Here is a 14,336-nt window from a genome sequence, read left to right as displayed (position 1 = left end):
ATTGTTCACTAATCATGAAAACCCAGTGGTTCCCTCAATGCTTCAGCTTGCCTTGGTCATCAATTTCAATTGACATATATTGGGCTATTGACCTGGGAGCAACATTTTCAATTACTGCCTTTACTTGTCGATAAGTCACACTGTGCCCATTCAGTCACAATACAGTTTATAGAAAAATAAAGGTAGTACAAGTATAGGACCTGGGGGGTTCTGGATAATGTATATTTCCATAATTTGGATCTCCATGCCTTATGTCCAGGGGCGGATTAACGCCTAGGCTACCCTAGGCTATAGCTTAGGGGCCCATTGGTAGTAGGGGCCCATGGGTTTTTTACTAAAGTTTTTTTTTTTTTTTTAAATCACCTGGGTCCAGGTGCAGGTCCAGGTCGGCCCCCCGTCCCATCATCCAGACAGTGAAATAATTTTTGCAGACAGTGAAATAATTTATGCAGACAGTAAAATAATTTTTGTAGCCTGCAGACAGTGAAATAATTGTTGTAGCCTGCAGACAGTGAAATAATTTCTGCAGACAGTGAAATAATTTCTGCAGACAGTAAAATAATTTTTGTAGCCTGCAGACTGTGAAATAATTGTTGTAGCCTGCAGACAGTGAAATAATTTCTGCAGACAGTGAAATAATTGTTGTAGCCTGCAGACAGTGAAATAATTTCTGCAGACAGTAAAATAATTTTTGTAGCCTGCAGACAGTGAAATAATTGTTGTAGCCTGCAGACAGTGAAATAATTTCTGCAGACAGTGAAATAATTGTTGTAGCCTGCAGACAGTGAAATAATTTCTGCAGACAGTAAAATTATTTTTATAGCCTGCAAGACAGTGAAATAATTTTTGTAGCCTGCAGACAGTGAAATAATTGTTGTAGCCTGTAGACAGTGAAATAATTTCTGCAGACAGTGAAATAATTTCTGCAGACAGTGAAATAATTGTTGTAGCCTGCAGACAGTGAAATAATTTACACGGCGATCGACTTTTTTTAAAAAAAAAGTGTGGCGCGTACCGCCCTAGAAGCGGGCCCTGTGGAAAGTGTAGCCTAGGGGCCTCACATGTCCTTAATCCGCCACTGCTTATGTCTAATAGAAAATCTTGTAAACATTAAACAAACCCAATAGTTTGGTTTTGCTTCCAATAAGGATTAATTACAGCTTCTGTGAATTACATCTAGTTACTGTAGACAGAAAAACAAATGAGTGGTGGGAGACCTTTTTATTTGGGTTGGCTACACCTAGGATCGAAGTGAATTTTCGAATTCAAAAACTTCGAATTTCGAAGTCATTTTTGGGTACTTCGACCGTCGAATAGGCCAAAATTCGATTTGAATTGAAAAAACTTAGAATATTCGACCATTCGAAAATCGAAGTACTGTCTCTTTAAAAAACTTCGACTTCGAGACTTCACCACCTTAAACCTGGCGAATTGCTATGTTAGCCTATGGAGACCTCCTAGAACCTATAGCCAGTATTTGGCTACGTTTTTAGAAGTCTACGTTTTTTTTTTGAAAATCGCTTGTTTGTTCGATCGATTAAATCGTTCGATTCGAACGATTTCCCCGATTGATCGAACTATTTGAATTCGATCGAAAACAGCTAAGTTCACTCCAAAAAAAAACTTTCTACAATTCGATGGTCGAATTTCGAAGTTTTACCACTTAGAAATTCGACCCTTAGTAAATGTGCCCCCTAGAGACCTTTCCATTGAATAAATAAATGTAAATACTAGTATAAGATCCCCTATCTGGAAACCTGATATGCAGAAAGTTTAGAATTACAGGAAGGCCATCTCCCGTAGAGTCCTTATTAAGCAATAAGCCTGTTTAAAAATAATTTCCCTTTTCTGTGTAATAATAAAACAGTAGCTTGTACTTGATTCAAATAAAGATATAATTAATCCTTATTGGAAGCAAAACCAGCTATTTGGGTTTATATGATTTTTGGCAGATACGGAAAGATACTTTGTCCAGAAAACCCCGGGTCCAGAGCATTCTAGAATAGTAATAATAGCTGTGTATGTAGAAGTTGATCTCTTTTTGGGGAGTCTACTGATTTATCAATTTTCAAATTCAAGTTAAATAAAATTAAACTCGATTGAGGGTTTTTTATTTTGTTCTCTGTTGCTTGCATCATTATGAAAAAACTTAAATTGGAAAACCTGCCGCAATGTCGATTTTAATTCATTTGCTCCTTGGTGTTTTGACTCTTTCAGTGAAAACCAAATTAAAACATCTTCATCAGCCTGTATCCCCTTTATCCCATTATATGACTAGGACACACTTTGCCTATGGCAGGAGCTGGCGCAGTGATACTGGGACAATCAGAAATAAGAGAATTCAACTGTAGCATTTGCCTCTGGGAGCAATCAAAAATGCTACATATGCCTGTAACGAAAACTAACCCATGTTGGTTCCTTAGGGCGCGCGCGCGTCTCGTTGTACTTATTGACGCGGACGCACAAGCCTAGTTGGGCTGCTAGACCTCGCCCGTGATAGGATTTGATTCCTGGTGGTTTCCTGAGCCTTTTGCTAGTTCCTGTTTGTTTGTAATCTGTTCTGATCTCCTGTGTTTGACCCGGCCTGGCGTTTGACTTCTCTGACCTCTGAAAACCTGACCCTTGCCTGAAACCGACTTTGTTTCCGCTTGTCCCTCCTGATTGACTTCCTGGTTTGATTCCTGCCTGTTGTTTGATTCCGATTCTGCCTCATCCCATCTGATTACCCGGTTTTGACCCTTGCCTGCCTGACGATCCTTGCTATCTACCTGCCTCGATCCTGCCTGTCTGACCACGAATTTGCCTATTCTTGCTTGTACCGTGACCTTTGGCCTTAAAGACCCTATCTACAGTCGTGCCCCTCTGCCTATCCAGAACCCTCATCTTGCACCTCTCATTTAAGTCCAGGTGGTACCCAAGTAAGCTGAGGAGTCCTCCCAAGGCCCAAAGGTGGTCACACTACTGGTGAAGCACGAGCCAAGACCAGGGTGCTTGGTGTTTGTTCTGGTGTTGGGTGCCGACCGTGACAATGCCGTAATATTAGAAAGTCAAATAAACACCCTTAAAATATTGCACTATACTACTGTATATAAAAGTGTGTCATTGCCAACTGACTTGTCTTTTGTTGTTACTTGGCGCTGTCCTTGTGTTGTTTAAATTTACAGATATTGGAATTTAAAATCAAATTCCAAGTGCCTACTGTATGGGGCGTGTTCCTTCAGCTCACACAGGGTCATGCTCAAGGTATTCAATCCCCAGACAAGCAGCCAGACTACACTCACTCAACTCAGACTGGCAGACGTAGTCACATAACAAAAATGTACCAAAGTAATTAGCGCTGTGTTGCCCAGATTCATGCGATTACCTTTTTAGGGAATGAAATGTTTAATTTATCGTGTAAGAAGTGAATTTTCTCAGATGATGATAATCTGGGATATTTCTGGAGCATGAACAGGCTCATAGTGGAAAGGTTTCATGACAAATGAGATGTCAATTCATTAATACTCATTCCGCAAGCCCTAATGTCTGCCCTGTTATAGGGATGTACCGAATTCATCATTTTTGGCTTTGGCATATTTCAATCTGAAAAAATTAAAACATATGGGACATATATATTATGCTGTGTAAATGGAAATTTGCCAAAAAAACGGTGTAAAAATCTGTATAAAATAAATGGCAAAGGTGTGTGTCATTTTACCCATTCAACCGCCAGATTTGACACTGTTATTTTACACATAAGAAAAAAACATAAAAATTTTAAGTCAGGCAGTAGTGATGTGCGAATTAGGCAGTCGCAAATTTGCAGCAAATTTCCATGTTTCGCAGCCAGGGAATACATTTGTGAAACTGGAGCGAATATTCGCCGGGGAATCAAAAAATTTTGGACGCACATAGGAAAAGTCACTCGTGTCAAAACCGTTGTGCGTCAACATTATTTGGATTCCCATTGACTTATAGTTAAAATTTCCGCGGGCGACAAAATTCGTGTTTCGCTAATTTTTCAAGTTTTGCAACCAATTTCCCCATTGCTATCAGGCAGATATGTAAATTGGGTGCAGGTTCAGAGCAGCAGGTTAGGGTCAGGTGCTGGTTGACAATTTGACCCTGACATCACTAATACAGATAACTGATTCTTAAAGGTTTAATAAAAGTCAATTTGTTGTGGGGTGGGGGTTGAATTAACAAAAAAAAAATGGAAAATTACATATTATTGTAGTTAAACTGGAGTTAAATTTACATGAATCAATCCAGGATGCCACTTTAGTGAATTTGGAGTACATTTATAGGACCTGTTATCCAGAATGATCTCCATGCTTTAAGTCTACTAAACATCATTTAAACATTAAATAAACCCATACCTCCCAACATTTTTGAAATAGAAAGAGAGACAAAAAGATTTGGCGCACGTAGCACAGTGAAAATGTCTTGACCACGCCCATTGTGTGGCCACACCTCCTAATTAACATGTTAATCTTACAAAATTTGGCAGTTTATGAAAGTTTGAACACGTTTCTGTGGTTTTTATGTGTTATTACAGTTTTGCTAATGAAGGTGAATTGCCCTTTAAGCTGCAAGTCAGCTTCCCTAAGAGACCTGCTTCTGTTAAATTGTTACAATTGTTTCTTTGCTTATGTTAAAATGTTACAAATGTATCTAAGTACACCTGGTTGCTGTTCTGGGCTCTCTTTTAAAATCCAATTAAGTTAGAAACATTATATCTTTTTCTGGCTGTTCAGTGCAGGAGATCAAAGAGAAAGTTGGGACATTTCAGTAACAATCCGGGACTGCGGTTTAAGCTGTCAAAATCAGTACTGTTCCGTGAAAAACGGGACAGTTGGGAGGTATGAATAAACCCAATAGGATTGTTTTGCCTCCAATTAGAATTAATTGTATCCTAGTTGGTTTTAAAGGGATCCTGTCATCGGAAAACATGACATTTTGTCAATTTTCCAGCTGCCCCTGGTCATGTGACTTGTGCCTGCACTTTAGGAGAGAAATGCTTTCTGGCAGGCTGCTGTTTTTCCTTCTCAATATAACTGAATGTGTCTCAGTGGGACATGGGTTTTTACTATTGAGTGTTGTTTTTAGATCTACCAGGCAGCTGTTATCTTGTGTTAGGGAGCTGTTATCTGGTTACCTTCCCATTGTTCTTTTGTTTGGCTGCTGGCGGGGAATAGGGAGGGGGTGATATCACTCCAACTTGCAGTACAGCAGTAAAGAGTGATTGCCGTTTATAAGAACACAAGTCACATGACTTGGGGCAGCTGGGAAACTGACAAAATGTCTGGCCCCATGTCAGATTTCAAAATTGAATATAAAAAAATCTGTTTGCTCTTTTGAGAAATGGATTTCAGTGCAGAATTCTGCTGGAGCAGAACTATTAACTGATTCATTTTGAAAAACATTTTTTTTCCCATGACAGTATCCCTTTAAGTAGAAGGTCCTGGCTTTCTATTACAGAGAAAAAGGAAATCATTTTTAAAAATCAGAATTGTTTAAAAAGGAGTCTTCCCAAAGGGACAGGGCACTGGGGGTAAGAATTAATAATCCATAGTAGCTTTTTTCTGATTTTATGCAATAAAACTTGCCTATAAAACAAATCGATGGGAACTTTAAAGCTGAGAGGGCAAAACCAGCTTCTGATCTTTACGTATCTCCCCTTGTTTTGTCTAAAGGTCGCCTCACAAGAAAATGTTGCTTTAATGATACAAAGAGACACAAAGTTCTGTTAATAATTAAATACGTACCCCAGAGACAAATAAGAACTCCACAGCTCTATTCCCTTGTATAGGATTTTTAGAGCTCTCTGTTGTGGTAGAATATTTGTTCTTCCTTTGCTAAATATGCCCCATTATTCACTTTCATTAAGCAGCTGTTTTATTTTCCCCGCGTTTACCTTGAAGGATTGGCATCACAATGAATATCAGTCGGGCATGTCATGTTGAGCAAATATTGCAGCCATTTAAAATTGTGGAAACATCACTTTATAGAAGGACTTGCTGTTCCTTGTTTCTGCTTTCTGAACCCGAGTCATTTCTCCTTATGACATAGAGCCATGTATATAAGCTCCAGGCTCTATTAGGTTTTACACCTTCCTTCCTCTTACATCTCCGACTCGCTTGGGAAGGCAAATTGTTGTGTGTAACAACATGCCCAGCTCACCACACCACAGCAATTCTGTCACACAATTATAAACCTAAGCACAGGTCACTGCCCTTTTAAGGGTTTCATGTAAAGGAAAACTATACCCCCCAAACAATGTAGGTCTCTATAGAAAGATATTGCATAAAACAGATCATATGTAAAATCCTGCTTCATGTAAATAAACCATTTTCATAATAATGAACACAAGTCACATGACTTGGGGCAGCTGGGAAATTGACAATATGTCTAGCCCCATGTCAGATTTAAAATTGAATATAAAAAAATCTGTTTGCTCTTTTGAGAAATGGATTTCAGTGCAGAATTCCGCTGGAGCAGCACTATTAACTGATTCATTTTGAAAAACGTTTTTTTCCCCAGTAGTATGTGCCATTGGGTAATAATAAATAGAAAATTGCCATTTTAAAAAATAAGGGCCATCCCCTGGGATTGTAGGATTCACTGTACTCACAAACATACCACCAAACCATACATGTTAGGTCACATGAGCCAAGTAACAGACAGAGTTGTGTCTTTTGCTTCCTCACTTCTTCCTGTTACAGTTGGAGCTGCAGTATTTCTGGTCAGGTGATCTCTGAGGCAGCACACAGACCATCACAAAATGGTGGCTCAAGGCAAGAGATGTAAAAGGGCAATATTTACTTAAATATATATTCCAGTTTGGTAAGATTCTTTAATATGCCACTTTATATGATATGAACTATCTGTTGCTTAAGTGTTCACTTTGGGAGTATAGTTTTCCTTTAATGTGGAAGCTCACCTTTTGCTGTAGATGCTGTAGACCGTGGCAGTCTGAGACCAATTGCAACTATTCTTCCTATTTCGTGGTTTCTGAATCATTTAATATTTTATTACGGAGAGTTGATATATAGTTGCTATGGTGCCACTTACCCTAGCAATACGATAGAAATATAGCCTTTATTTTGCTTCTGCTTCCCCATACTTCTGTGCCATATAAAATAGTGCATGCAGCCTTCCTGCAACTGAATTATCTAACAGATATACAATATTACACAGTTAAATGTCTGTTATACTAAAGCAAACCATGACCAACCCCTCTGGATAAACACGTATATACTAGAGATAAATATAGTCTACCTCTCTGCAAATCCAGCGACAGAATGGGAGAATAAGGAAGATATATTAAGCTTGTTTCATTGCATCAATATATTTTCCTATATGGGGAAACTGCTGCAATGACTAGAAATGTACAGGATGGCTGAGCCGTTATGGATCATGGAAAGAGAAGTCAATAGAAGTTCCTCTGCTGTAGGGAAATGAGTGAGAGTATTAGTGATGTCTGACTTCTCCTCTACTTCCTCCCTGGTCTCCTGGAAGCAAGGGCAGAACTCTCGTGCAACTCCCTGCTTCACTCCCGCACACCCTCTGTAATATGTCATGTATGGGAATTAGCAGCCACTAATCATTGTCACACTGGGTTGCCAGGGGCCCACCTTTGACGACGCTACTCTCTAAATTATTTCCTTCTCTCTTCATTCATTTTCCTTATTCTCTTAATCACTTCTCCATACATTATCATCCGTGTTTTTCTCCATTTCTTCTCTTTCTTCTCATATTGAATGGGTATATGAGTATAGACATGCAAAGCAAATGGTTGGGTGAGCAGCAGGGATTTCATGTGCAAGATATCGGTAGAAGAGATGTCACAATGTACCATGTATGCACGTGACATCACTTTCGAGGGCAACCAGAACAGATATCCCGCCACATCTGCCACCTGATTTAATGGGAATATTAACCACCAGCATGCAACCTTTATTTTTGCAATAAATTGTATTTACCATATAGGCATTAGAGGGCTGCCCCTTAAAGCTGCTTCCCTACCCAGGCACAGGCCCTAGGGTGCCTAGATGATAAATATGGCCCTGGTGTAGCAATTGACACCTGACCCCACCTGGACTTTTCCTGATAGGCCCAGTTCAACATTGCTGCTGCCCAGAAATAATGTTTACTATGTACAGGTATTAAAATATTGGCCCCATAAAAACTATTAAATCAATTTCTTGTAGGGATGCACCGAATCCCCGAATCCATAATGAAAGATTCGGCCAAATACCGAACCGAATCCTAATTTACATATGCAAATTAGGGGCGGGAAAGGAAAAGGTGAGAAAAATGTTTTTTTACTTCCTTGTTTTGTTACAAAAAGTCACGTGATTTCCCTTCCCACACCTAATTTACATATCCAAATTAGGATTCGCTTCATCCATGCACAAGGATTTGGCCGAATCCTGCTGAAAAAGGCTGAATCCTGGATTCGGTGCATCCCTAATTTCTAGCCAGATACCAGTAGCAGCCATGCACTAATCTCCCTAAATGACACCGATAGATGTGACAGTGCAGATAATTGTATTGTTATGGTCCTGGTCTATGGATTTGACCGATGTTCCTGGCAACCCATGGCCAGATTTTATTAGAGGCTTGGAGAGGCTAACCATCCCCAAACTAACACCAATACATTTCCGACAGCACAAAGGATGGAGTTATTTATAAGATTGGCATTGCATTTACCCAGCCATGTGTTCTGGTCTTATCACACGTGAAATTGCCACTGCAGTGTATATATGATACCGTGCATTCCAACTGCCATTACATTTAAATTGTCATGTTTTGGGTATTATACATTACATTGACACTATATTTATATTACCAACATATCCTGGCGGCTTATTGCTGCCACCCCGATGTGGAGTCCAAGGGGTTGTCTATGATGCTAGTGCAGAGAGTACAGTTACAAATTGAAAATCTGGCTGTTTAAGTTACCCGGAGCAGCATTTTTGACTCCCCTGGAAAACAGTGGGGTGCTGGAGCATTGCTGCAGCGCCCCTGACTACCAAACACTTAAAGGCAGATTTCATAAAGGGTGAAGTGAGTAACGCTGGCGACCATCCACACTTCACCTATTTACTAACGGCGCAGACATAACTTCGGTAGTGAAAGAGACAGACGCTAGCACTCATTCACACTCTATCGACAAGCGAATTTTCGCTCAGGCGAATGGACTTTACTCTGCAAATTAACTAAGATGCGGATTTTACTGAACGTTCCCTCTTTCGCCAGACTTCCCTTCGCCAGCTCAGACCAGACGAAGTGCAATAGATCTTCCTCATTCTTCTGTTACTTACTGGCGTCTTTTTCTTTTTTCATAGTGATAGGCTGCAAATGTCCTTGAAAATTTTTTTGGATAACCCGGTTCCCCCCTACATTTTCTAACATATGGAACATAAACTATACAGTGGGCTCATGTGTAGGGCATTATAACAACTCTAATGACTTTATTAAGCTTTCCTGGACTTATGTAATGTATTTGCTGGAACATATACGTCCATTATGCAAATTAGCCTGATCGAAGACCTCTAACGAAGTTGCGCTAGAATAATTGAACAATAGAGCATCTTCGCTTTGATTGCCAAAGTAAAGCCAGCGAAAATTCGTCCAGCGATCGGCGCCCTGGACTCAACTATGAATTGTAGTAGATCTGGGTTGTCTAGGCGAATTTTCACCTGGCGAAATGTAACAATGGATGCGAAGCCGTCGCTGGCGAATTTTCGCTGGTTAGTAAATTTACCCCTTAGTGGGTGAGGGATATATTTTATATTGTCTTCTTGGAGCGGTTCTAGTTCCTTACTAATGTGGCATCTGTAAAACTAAAATCTACAATTAGTATATTGGTATATGTAACTTATATATTGGAGTGTATAGATAAGTCTGTGTATGTAAGGGCACTGGGGTTGAACTGGATTTTTCAACTTAACGATATAACAATGTATCAAACAGAGCTAAGATAATGGGAAGTGACAGGTAAATAAGGTATTTGTCATGGTTCATGTTAGAAACCTCATACCAAGAAAGTGTCCTGCCCTGTACCTGCAAGAAAAACAAGTTCTAACTCTTAATTGTGTAATAGCCATCCAATTCAGTTCTTTCTAGATTGACAACCTTTCAATTTTTTGGCAACAACTTTGAGCTGATAAAATGACATTTTCTGTTCTAGGAATGAACCCTGAGCATTCCGGCCTATGAATCAGCGTTGTTGGTATGTTGACAACTCGGAATGGAATTTTTATTGTCACTGTAATGCCGTCATGTTGAAAAATGAAGTATTATTGCAGTCCAAGCCCACGTAACTCGCCACTAGGGCAATGATGCAGTTGTACAAGAATTTAGGCATTGCCAGAGTGCAGGAAACAGATCTGATATCAATTCACTCACACTTAGGGACATGTTTATAAAATATCTGATGCCAAATGCGGTCTATAAATAAATGGCGTATTTCAAAAGCTTGGCTGTTGTCCCTATGCACAAATTAGCATTGTGATCATGGAAATAAGCCATTAAAAATATCTAATTGTTTTTTATATAGGAATGTCAATTTTCCATTCTAGACAAATGCCAAAAATTACGCACTATTTTACACAACTCCCTATTTTACACAACCCACTGAAGCCAATGGGACCAACACCTCTTTTATTGGAAAAATTTTACATATTCACATAATATTATTATGATTTTACATTGCATACTATAACAACAATTAATGAACACATTTTATAAATATACTCCAAGGGCTATGGCACATGGGTCAGTACAGAAGCTTAACCATGTTATATGGCAATCAGTCTGACCCTGCTCAGGGCTAGATTTCTAGAAGCGGCGCCCCAAGGCCGCCAGGGGCGATCCTGGCCCCTCCGCAGCAGTTGCAGGCTAAGCTGATACAACCTTCAAAAACTGTGGAAACTGAGCAACAGCAGAATACAATCATATAACTATTAAAGGGATATAAAGGGATACTGTCATGGGAAAAAATTTTTTTTCCAAAATGAATCAGTTAATAGTTCTGCTCCAGCAGAATTCTGCACTGAAATCCATTTCTCAAAAGAGCAAACTGATTTTTTTATATTCAATTTTGAAATCTGATATGGGGCTAGACATATTGTGCATTTCCCAGCTGCCCCAAGTCATGTGACTTGTGCTCTGATTAACTTCAATCACTCTTTACTGCTGTACTGCAAGTTGGAGTGATATTACCCCCCTCCCTTTTCCCCCCCAGCAGCCAAACAAAAGAATAATGGGGAGGTAACCAGATAGCAGCTCCCTAACACAAGATAACAGCTGCCTGGTAGATCTAAGAACAACACTCAATAGTAAAATCCATGTCTCACTGAGACACATTAAGTTACATTGAGAAGGAAAAACAGCAGCCTGCCAGAAAGCATTTCTCTCCTAAAGTGCAGGCACAAGTCACATGACTGGGGGCAGCTGGGAAATTGACAAAATGTCTAGCCCCATGTCAGATTTCAAAACTAAATATAAAAAAATCTGTTTGCTCTTTTGAGAAATGGATTTCAGTGCAGAATTCTGCTGGAGCAGCACTATTAACTGATTCATTTTGAAAAAAACATGTTTTCCGATGACAGGACTTTAATATATTAATTTTCCACAAGGCAACCAGAAAGAGAAAACAAAACAGAAGACTGAGTAGCCTTTGAATGAGGAGTTGCCCTGGCCAAAAAGTCATTACTGGATAATTTTTTTGTGCCAAAAAACTGTGACCATGGAAAACGTTGAAATTAATCTGAAAGAAATGTAATGATGATAATAAAGATTCGTGCTCACTCCTCACGCACCAAATGTCATTGTTGATATTCCATTTCCAACTTTTTTCTTGCACACTGCTGCTCAGTTACAGGTATCGCAAGCACAGGCTGGAAATCTATACTAAGCTGGGTGCTCAGCTCTTTGCACATGATCATGTGATTGGAAAAGACATATTTTATCCAATTTGGTAAGTAGAGCAGGAATAGAATTTTATGACACTTGGCTTCACACGTATCTTTGTTGATGTTCTTTGAAGCACCTTAGGGAGAGGCTTTGTCCCACACCCTACTGATCTATGAAGTTGAATTCTCTTACTGACAAATTTAGGAATTGCCGATGCTGGGGCTGTGATTGCATTGGTCCCTGTGGGGCCTGTTAGTATAAGAAGAATGGGAAGGAACACTTGAATCTCATAAGCACAAGATGGATATGGATGGAAGCCAGATGAAATAAGGAAACACAAATTTGATGCCAGTGTGCAAATATCCCTTTAAGATCCACTTTTTCAGCGAGATTTCCAAATAAATTATAGGTCAAATTGGGATGATCGGGCTATAGTGGATCATAGTGGAGGGCTAGGGGGATCTGTTGGAAAAGATGTCTGCAACAACCCACCAATGCAATTGTGATTTTCTAACCGGACCCACTAATATCTGTCCATCCATTTGTGCAATACAACAAGTGTCCACCCTACAAATGACCCTTCTGCAAATCCTTACCTGATCCAACCCCTGCAGTTGTGGGGTCTGTATCCCCATTAGTTACAGTTCTACAGTACTATCTATGACAGCAATGAAGTATTGCTCATATTGGCATTTGGGCTGATTTTCCAGAATTCAACCCAAATCTCTCAGTGGCGCAACTTTAAGCTGAGAATGTCCACTGACTGTCACTCTGGGGCAGACACAAAGTTCTATACAAAGAAATCAGAATTCTTTAGGTTATATAAATATATTAAGGTAGAACTGCCATACACCCTGCACTGTGTTACCTGATTTCTTTATATTTTGTTCTGTTAATAGAAAATGTCAGACTAATGTTTGATTGAAGTGGAAAAGATTGTGGTGTATAATACTGTATAATGACCTTATTCTGAAGTAATAAATGAGGCAAAAGTTAATTGCACAACCAAACACAAATTAGGCCATAAATTAGCTCAGAATTTAATATCCTGGGGCTTTACCCTTTAATAAACACATTCCTCTATGCTGCCATCCCATTGGTATTTATTGGACATGGGACTTGGCTCCTGAAAAGTAACGAGGTCCTTGTATTTCTAATGCTACATTTAACCCAAATATCGCAAGTGTCTCTGATTAAAGGAAAAAATTAAAAGACAATATAAAGCTTGTGAAACACATTCTAAAGGTCACATACAGTAAAATTATATGTAATACTGAAGGGAAGTTTCCTTTAAAGGAGAACTTAACGCTAAACATGAATAGGACTAAAAATGGCATATTTTATATAGTGAACTTATTGCACGAGGCTAAAGTTTGAGCTTGTCAATAGCAGCAATGATCCAGGACTTCAAACTTGTCACAGGGGGTCACCATCTTGGAAAGTGTCTGTGACACTCACATGCTCAGTGGGCTCTGATTGGCTGTTGAGAAGCCAAGCTTAGGGCTCGTAACTACTTATCCAGCAGAATTGTTAGAAAAATTAGAAGCAGAAAAACATTTGTTTTCGTGACCAGTAACGATTGTTATCGCTGGAGGACTAAGAATGATACTTTACATTTCCAGCCTTATATAACATGCAAGTAATTGATAAAGTCGCCCCATAGACTTGCATTACTGGAATATTTCTTTACAGATCAATTCCACGATAAACTCTGCGCGTCCGTGCAACATTTCTGCCCATCTGAAACAACAGATTTTACTGCTGGAACCTGCTAAACACTCGCCGATGAATAATGATAAATTCCACCCCTCATAGTTTAATGGTATGGTCACAGAGCTGGTTTATATAGAGGACGTGTGAATATAACAATCTTGTATAATGCAGCACATTTACTTGCACAGAGCAGATCTGGCCTGGAGCAGCCGATTCGATCAGTCATTTGTTTTTGAAAAATAATGTATTCATTAAATATATTGAACAATATTAAATAATATATATTTACTAAGGGTACAAAATGTCAATTTTTTCTTCCGCTAAACTTTTATCTTTCTTTTGTGTAGAAAAATAAAGAGGTGCTCAAATGTTAGCTCTGCTGCAATTAAAGAGCTTTTATCACATATCCACAAAAATAGTAACAAATGGCACACTCACTTCAATGCTTCTGCTTCAATTCAAATCGTGTTCTTTTTATTTCGGTGAGATCAATAAGCAAACGTTTCGGGGTCAAGCCCCTTCATCAAGTGCTACTTGTAGTAGCACTTGATGAAGGGGCTTGACCCCGAAACGTTTGCTTATTGATCTCACCGAAATAAAAAGAACACGATTTGAATTGAAGCAGAAGCATTGAAGTGAGTGTGCCATTTGTTACTATTTTTGTGGATATATTTACTAAGGGGCACAAGAGAACGTCCCTTAGCGCTCATACACAAAAT

General features: G+C 39.2%; 1 protein-coding gene across 5 annotated transcripts in view; it reads right to left on the bottom strand.

Annotated features, from left to right (window-relative positions):
- Positions 1-14,336, bottom strand: part of LOC108709183 (cytospin-B-like) — a 167,372-nt gene that overhangs the window by 131,137 nt on the left and 21,899 nt on the right. The gene's annotated exons all lie outside the window — the stretch shown is intronic.

Source organism: Xenopus laevis, chromosome 2S, assembly GCF_017654675.1.
Source record: "Xenopus laevis strain J_2021 chromosome 2S, Xenopus_laevis_v10.1, whole genome shotgun sequence".
Taxonomy (NCBI): Eukaryota; Metazoa; Chordata; class Amphibia; order Anura; family Pipidae; genus Xenopus; species Xenopus laevis.
The sequence above is the reverse complement of the archived record's forward strand: the minus strand, read 5'-3'. Positions and strand labels throughout refer to the sequence as shown.